This window comes from Opisthocomus hoazin, chromosome 9 (assembly GCF_030867145.1).
Source record: "Opisthocomus hoazin isolate bOpiHoa1 chromosome 9, bOpiHoa1.hap1, whole genome shotgun sequence".
Taxonomy (NCBI): Eukaryota; Metazoa; Chordata; class Aves; order Opisthocomiformes; family Opisthocomidae; genus Opisthocomus; species Opisthocomus hoazin.
The window spans coordinates 3,450,795-3,459,040 of NC_134422.1; positions in this window are offsets into that span (position 1 = coordinate 3,450,795).

An 8,246-nucleotide genomic window follows, 5' to 3' on the forward strand; every position below is an offset into this window, starting at 1 on the left:
AGAGGTCTGTCTGGGTCAAAGAAGGAAGGAAGAGCTCTCCTTCTGCTTGTCTCTGCATAGCCAGCGGAAAGCAGTACATTGCAGTATTTTCATTGCTTCAAGTAGCAGGGATAGACTCGTTTCTTTTAACTGAGACTTAGATGGATGCATGTGATGAAGGTTACAGATTTTTTTATGATGGGAGATTCCTGAGATCCCCAGAAAAAGGTGCTGGTGCTTCAAACTCTTGTCTTCCAGAAAAAAAAAGGCCGGATAAGAGGTACCATAGGTTTTAGAGGGTGATTTCTGTGATAGAGAATGTCTTCATGCTAGGGATTCTACAGAGATGGTAGCGAATGAGGACAACAGAAACAAGTGAAACCGGGATAAGGATTTAAAAGAAAAAGAGGTCTGACAGCTCTTACATTTGACCTTGTCTGAGTGTTTATTCTTTCTGAGTTCTTATCTTCTGTGTGCATGTGTAAGGATAGTAACGGGGAAATGCAGGCAGAAGGCTGCCTGTTTTTCCTGCTGGCTGGAGGCAAGTTTGGCCACAGAATAGAGAATGGGAAGTAGGCTGGTAAACGCTGATTGCAGCACTGACATGGGAGTTCTTCTGTTGGCTGGGGGCAGGAAGTTCCTCAGCCCACGACTCCTGGATGACTGCAACGCTCTTTTGTTTCCAGCTGAGGAATTTGCTGGTTGTACCACAGGCAGAATTTCTCAGATAAAATTTGTAGCTTCTGTGGGTGGAGAAGAATGTTTCAAAGGGCTAAACCGAGCCTTCTTCTGGCTTGTGACTCTGCACGGAAGGAGGGCACTTCAGGCTACTACTTGCATAATGGTCTCTCTGTGTCTGTGGGCTTGTGAGGACCAGCCATCATCAAGCTGGTTGGTACTCCTTTGCCAGATTTCCTTGAGAGCATATTCATTTGAGGTCTCTGTTTTTTAATGATCTCACATTTTTTACATGATAAATCGTATTTGCTAATGGTGAAGTTGTTGGCTTTGTCTAAGCAACCTTAATGTTCTTAATAGTTCCTTGATTTTGTTCTGCCTTTGAAGTTGAATCAGTGCTAATGCTGTTGGATTAAAGATAACCTCCAAAGTATGGAAAAAGACGTTGAGCCCATTCTGGTACTGTCCGTGTTACAGTGGGGAGGTCTCCATTGTGCTTTTGCAATCTCTAGAGTGGCTGACACAACGTCTTCTGGTGGTGATGTGCCTTGAGGCGTCATCCAACTAAAACTGACACTGCTGGCAAGTTTTATGAAGGAATCGGAGCGTTGTTTAGTTATGTCAGCTGGAGATGATGATAGCTGTCCATTCTTTGAAAGCCATGTTTTGAAAGCTCAAGGTCTAGCAGACCTTGAGCTGTTGGCTGTAAACTCCTACGGAAGCATCCAAAAGCCTGCTTTTCCCATCTGCTCTTGCAAAGGTAAATGTGACAATCCACTCTGGGGACAGACCTGACTTCCTTCATTAGCTTTAGATCAGTCTAACGCTACTCATTTTTCTCGGAGCTACATGTAGGAGCTGCAGAGAATATACAGTTAGTGCAGATAGCACAGCTGGGTGATTAAAGATAGCTTCTCGTGGTGACCACACCGCACCTGGGGCCTGCAGGTTGTTCTACTTCTTGGCTTGTAATACGATGCAAGATATTATTTGCTTGTGTTAAATCCCAAGCGTTTCAGGGCTGGGTTCCGGAATGCTTGCTTCCTTCTTGGTTTTTTTTTGTTTGTTTATTTTATGCTACCACAGGAATGATCAATAGCAGCCTTGAACTGAAGCCAACATGACTTGTAGGAGCCGGTCTGGAATTACTTCCTACTGTTGTGTGCCAGAATCGTGAATTCCTGACATTCCTGCCACCTGAAAAGGTTCAGTGGGCACTTCTGGAAGCAATTGGTTCAGAGTTGATTAATTGTGTTTAATTACATTGTGGTGATCTAATGTGCCTGCTGTTCCCAATCGCATCAGGTGACTTTGAGAAGGCTGGTGGCACCAAACGGCTTGCATACCGTGGGACTCTCGGTGCTGCCAACATCTTCGTGAGGAACTAACCCTTCTTGGCTGACTTTAGGAGGAGCTTCACAAAAATACCCACCCCACTGAATTAATCCACAATGCAATTTTTTACTTTTTATAAGCCTTTTAATTAAATTTAATTGTTGCCTACTATAGAAAAGTACTGATTATTAAAAAGAAAAAAAGTCTTTAACAGGGCAGTGACTTTTTTTATACAATATTCTGTTTGAGTCCCTCCAAATAATGGGGTAATACCATGTGTCATTACAGAAGCCATGAGTAGAGCGCATCTTTCATCAGTGCACTATTGCTAGGCATGAAATGCTCTGTTTAGGATGTGAAGAGCCAAATGTAAATGTGCTTAATGAGACACAAGGGCACTGGTCTGTGGCTGGGGAGAAATGGCTTTTAGCAGCAGATGCAGACAAAAGTATTGGATTTCAGTCTACAAAAAGTCAAAGATAAAAAGGAAAAGAGGCCATAGTCCCAAATGGAGGAAGGAGTCAGAATTTAGAAGGCTAAACAGCTGTAGCCTGTTTATGTGTTTTAATCCATTGTTAGAGGACTGGAAATTAAGCAAAAAACCAAGAGCGTCTTAAGTCTTTTTTAAAAAAGATCTGCAGTTGACCGAGACAGGCTCCAAAAAGAAATGCAAAATTTGTAGTTTTACATTTGTATGGGATGCACCTGAAATAGATTGAAAGATTCTTCTGAATGGGTGTTGTAGGAAAACACTTAAAGTCACAGAACGAAAATAAAATCATTCAGATATCTTATGATATCAGAAATCTGGTGAGTAACTGAAATCTGCTGTTCCGAAGCTCATAACTTACACCTGAGAAGATTCCTGCTATCAACAACTGTTTCAAGTACAGATCTGGCTAGTTAGGTAAGCTTTTTTTCGTAAAGTGTTGAAAAGTGGCATGTTTCTGAGCTTTAACAATGATGGTATTTGATACTGGAGAAAAAGGAAGCAAAAAGTAATTCTGAAATATTTTTACTGGCTTCAGCAACAGCTCTGCAGTTCAGATGGTTTAAATTACCTACCTCAGGGTTCGAGCGTAGAACTCATATCCATCTCAACATTTTTAATATTTAAAGAAAGGTACTAACTTGCTGGCTTAGATCTTGAAAGCAGCATAATTGAACCCTTAAAAGCTGCTGGTTCCGTCTCGTTTTACAGGAGTCAACAACTACTTCCCCCTCCCCCCAGTTCATTGGCAGTAGATTACTTGGAAAATAACAATCTGAAGAGAAGGAATTCTTCTCCCCAGACTGTTCTGTCTTTCAGCAGAACGTGAATCCTAACAGATGCAGTTGGACTCTACTGCCTTGCCTGCTTGGTGGCTGAGGCCAAAAGAGGGGTCCTACCTGTTCCTCCCTTTTCCACCTTCTCTCGCTGGTAACCGGGAGCTCCTTCCTACCAGCTCTGGCATTCACCTGAGCCATTGTAAGCCAGGTCTTTTTTTTCTTCTTTTTTTAAATTTTTTTATTTTTTAATAAGTTTTTTTTTTTTGGCTTAATGAATGGATCAGCTCAAGAGGCCAAAGAAGCACCATGTCCCCTTTAGAGTCCAAGATCTGCTAGAGAGGATGGCTAAAACATGCACTATGTTGGCCTTATATTTAAATACAACTTGTTGTAATAGGCCTTTGTATAGTCCATACTATGAGACAACATTGCTGAATGCCAGAAAAATGTGGCTAGTGAGGCTGTTCTACTTCGGTTTTATGCTTGTTTAAACCTAATGAGGCTGCTGGAGTCGAACAGAGGTAGCCAGGCAATGTTCTGCAGAATTGCTGGCTGGGGTCAGCCCTGAGAGCCCTCCTCCAGCCTGGCAGCAGGACCTACGTTAGGCAGTCTGCAGAAACCCGGCAGTACTTGATGAGTTTTTGAGAATAAATGTTAGATAACCAGCTTCATTTTTCTGTCTGTAAAGAATTGAAGATTACAAGGCAAAAATCTTCTGTCTCATTAGTGCTAGCCAAGTACCTTCCACTCCACAGCCAGCAGGTGAATAACGAAGGAGCCAGCCTGCTTCTTCTCACAGCACCAGTCTTAGAAAGACCCTTCTTAGATGGCTGATGTCTTCTCCAAAAGGCATGGTCATGTGTCAGGAGAGCCGACCACAGCTCGGGATGGCTCTCGCCAGGCTCGCAGCTGTGGTGGGTCTCCTCCAGGCGACCGCCACTCACGTGCTGCAAACTCCGCAGACCTCTGCCAGGACCGGGGCTGGAGCGGGAGCTGGGAAGTCAGACCGGATACTTCATCCAAACACACACACGGAGTACTCCGAGCGTAACAAAAACCCATTTGGTTTTTGTAACAGAAAACCTATTTGGGTTTTGTACAGAAAAAATACAATTCTGAAAAGCCTCTGACTGTTGTTCTTCTAACAAGTTAAACAGATGGATTGGAAATAGTATTTACTGTTTATTTCCTCAACATATCAATATGTGAGGAGCCAGTGTAAATTACGGTTTGACTGCAAACAAACCAACCCACGCCAAAGCAATAGAGTAAACGTTGTATTTTGTTTTGAGTCGATATTATGGGAATTTAGACGGCTGATGTTTCTGTTTTCACTGGCTATCTCTGACTAGCTGAATTTTAAGCCCTACAATCGAAAAAAATTATGGTGTAAAAGATTTTGTGGAAAATTGCCTTAGCAGTTATTCTGCAGAACGTCAGAAGCTAGTAACTTCAGGAGTTACAGGCTTTAGCCGTACAAACAATGCTTCCACCTATTTCAGAACTGTGAAATTTTTTCACGTGAGAAGAAGAAAAGCGAAGCCATCGCCAGGCGTTCTCTGATGGTGGGGTTTATGACAGGACGGTGCGTTCCTGCCTCCTTTCCCCGGCTGCATGCTCGTGTGCCTTTTTTTTTTCCTGTACTACCTGGCTGGGCTGGGGAGGTTGCGCGTGCGGGGGGATGGCCGAGCACCTTTTGGCACCGGGGAGCCGCTAAATTGGCTTAACCGACTCGTGTCCTCAAATTGCTTGAACCCTGCGTGGCAAAAACCGACAAGTGATGTATGTCGTGTTCGTCACAGCTTAGCCTGTGAGTTATTAATTGAAGATGTAGTTGAGCAAATTAGTGAAGATGTCAGGGTTCCTGACCAATCTTTCCGTCTGGCCATGTGCTTCCAGCTGTAGTTTTCCAAACAGCGCATTGTAGAAATTGAGAACAGATGAAAGAAGGGAATGTAAAAACAGTGAATTGAATGTAGTCCCCAAGTTATTCACTTATTTCAACAAACAAGAATCACATTGATGTAATATGTGACTGGTTTCAATGCTAAAAGCAAATCAAGAGCTGGAATGTACTTACGTGGCTAGACAGTAAATATCTTTGAGTCCTTATAATCCATTAAATTGCAAGAGTATGTCTGCTGGTCTAAATGGAAGGAGACATCTCTCCTCTCTACCACTGTCATTTACTCCTCCACTTCCTGGTTCTTTAGCCTCTTTCTTTTTCTTTTCTTTTCTTTTCTTTTCTTTTCTTTTCTTTTCTTTTCTTTTCTTTTCTTTTCTTTTCTTTTCTTTTCTTTTCTTTTCTTTTCTTTTCTTTTCTTTTCTTTTCTTTTCTTTTCTTTTCTTTTCTTTTCTTTTCTTTTCTTTTCTTTTCTTTTCTTTTTTTTCTTTTCTTTTCTTTTCTTTTCTTTTCTTTTCTTTTCTTTTCTTTTCTTTTCTTCTTTTCTTTCTTTTTTTTTTTTAAATAGGGCTTCTTTTGTATGTGTGAAAGTGCTGCTACTCCCACCGAAGTTTTCTCTCGAAGGCTGAGTTAAAGTTCCATACAAATCCACGTCCCGGCAGACGCAGCTTTTCCACTGCCTGGTGTCAGAGCCTGGCCTAACGCCGAAGCTGGGGCTGAATGGTGCGAGGCTGAGCCGCCCTCGCTGTGCTTTGGGTTGAAGCTCTTTGTTCTGCTGTTGGTCACAGGTTGCGAAGTTTGCTTTCTCCTCGTTGAAAGCCACCAAACCAACAGGTTTGCGAAGTAGCCTTGTGCTAAAACGTTGAATATTCTTATTGTACCCCAGACTGCCCAAAGTTTGATGACTAGGTAGACCCAGTGCTTTTTCAGGTAAATAATGTTGGTAAAGTTGGTTCAGTTCAGGCCTCAGAAATAACTAATTTCATAACGCTTTAGTCCTGGCAGGGGGCTTTGGAAGTCTGCCCAGTGCCGCAGAACAGACGTGGCTCAGAGTACCTGTGTGTCTCAGCAACATGTGCTCTGTGACCTGAGAGCGGGATGCAGAAAGGGGGTGGAGGTCTCACAGTGTTTATTTTTTCCAGTTTATCTGTCTGCAGTACACTGATAGGAACTGGCATCAGCTCTCAGGGTGTGCAGGAAACGTGGTTTGTGTACCAGTGGAGATACTGAACATGCAGTGAAGGGTATGGATGTTGAGTCTTGCTCTCTGCAGTCCACATCACGGTGTTAGTTCCAATGTGTCGGCCCTCTCATTAGCTGCAGATCATAGAATCATAGAATGGTAAGGGTTGTAAGGGACCTTAAAGATCATCTGGTTCCAACCAGGGACATCTTCCACCAGACCAGGTTGCTCAGAGCTCCATCCAACCTGGCCTTGAACCCTGCCAGGGAGGGGGCAGCCACAGCTTCTCTGGGCACCCTGGGCCAGTGTTTCACCACCCTCACGGGGAAGAATTCCTTCGTAATATCTAATCTAAATCTGCCCTCTTTTAGTTTAGAGCCGTTCCCCCTTGTCCTATCACTACACACCCTTGTGAAAAGCCCCTCTCCATCCTTCCTGTCGGTCCCTCCAGGTAGTGGAAGGCTGCTCTAAGGTCACCCCAGAGCCTTCTCTTCTCGAGGCTGAACAGCCCCAGCTCCCTCAGCCTGTCCTCGGAGGAGAGGTACTCCAGCCCTCGGATCATCTTCGTGGCCTCCTCTGGCCCTGCTCCAACACATCCATGTGCTTCCTATGCTGGGGGCTCCAGAGCTGGACGCAGGACTCCAGGTGGGGTCTCACAAGAGCGGAGTAAAGGGGCAGAATCCCCTCCCTCGCCCTGCTGGCCACGCTGCTCTTGATGCAGCCCAGGATGCGGTTGGCTTACCATGTAAATCAAAAAGCAAGAAAAAGGTGTCTTCCCTTTTTCTCCAGCCTTTCACGAAAACCAAGATTCGAAATTATTGCTCTGAAGTCTATGATGTGTGATACTTTCCGTCAGGTGGCATATTACAAAATTGCGTTGGATTCAGAAGGTCTTTGTCCTGTGTGAATAATGTTTCTAGGCGGCTCATCAGTTGGCTGCTGAAACCCAGTTCTGTGCAGCGCGGAGGACGTGTACCTTAGCGAGCTCTTGGCGCTCAGTGCTGCTGGAGTGCTCTCCTGATCCTGTTTCAGGAACAGCTGTTCTGAAGGACAGGAATGCCAATACCTTAACCTGATCTGACAACTGTAAAAGAAAATCAGACTTTTTGCAAAATCCCGAAGAAATAAAAAGTTGTGGAAATTTGTCACGACAGAGGTGACAGAAAAAAAAACCTCTACCTTTCCCCTACATTTCCAAACCTGTCAAATCCCAAAATCGTTCCTTACAAATCTGCTTCGCTAACTCCCTGCCGTTATTTACTGCCTGCACAGTAGTCGGGTCCCAGCACGTGTCCGGCGTGGCGGTTCCCAGGCAGGAGAGGCATGCTGAAAGCCGTACCCCGCTAGTCGGCGTGAGGTTTAGTATGAGCATCATTTTGCTCCTAGCATGTGTAATGCTTTGCCTCTAGGAGAATGTAGTTTGGCTGCTTCTTTTGCTGGGCTGCCCTCAGGTTTTGGAGCCACTCAAACCTTTTTGGCAGGCCACGTGCAATCACCTCCTGTGCTTGACTGAAACATTAGAAAGTCATAACAGCAATTTACCGAGTGAGGCAACAGCCAGATCTCAGGTCTGAAGACTTTTTACACCCGTAGTGTTATACTTTCACATAAACAATATAAATTGGCATGCATTCTTTATGCAAAATTGTGTACGGGATTAATGTGTACGGTTTATTGCAGACCAGAAATTATCTCTCAATTAGTCACTTGGGTCGTTAGTAGTGTTACGAGTTGACCGACCCCTAAAACCATCTTTTTGAGAGAAAACACATGCTTTGTGCATAAATGCCAAAGCAACATACTAATGGTTTGTTTTACTGAAATTGTGGAAACTTGTGACTGCAAAATGTGCTACCTAGTTTTTACTTCGAAGTCTGTAGGAATTTAGAAATACACATA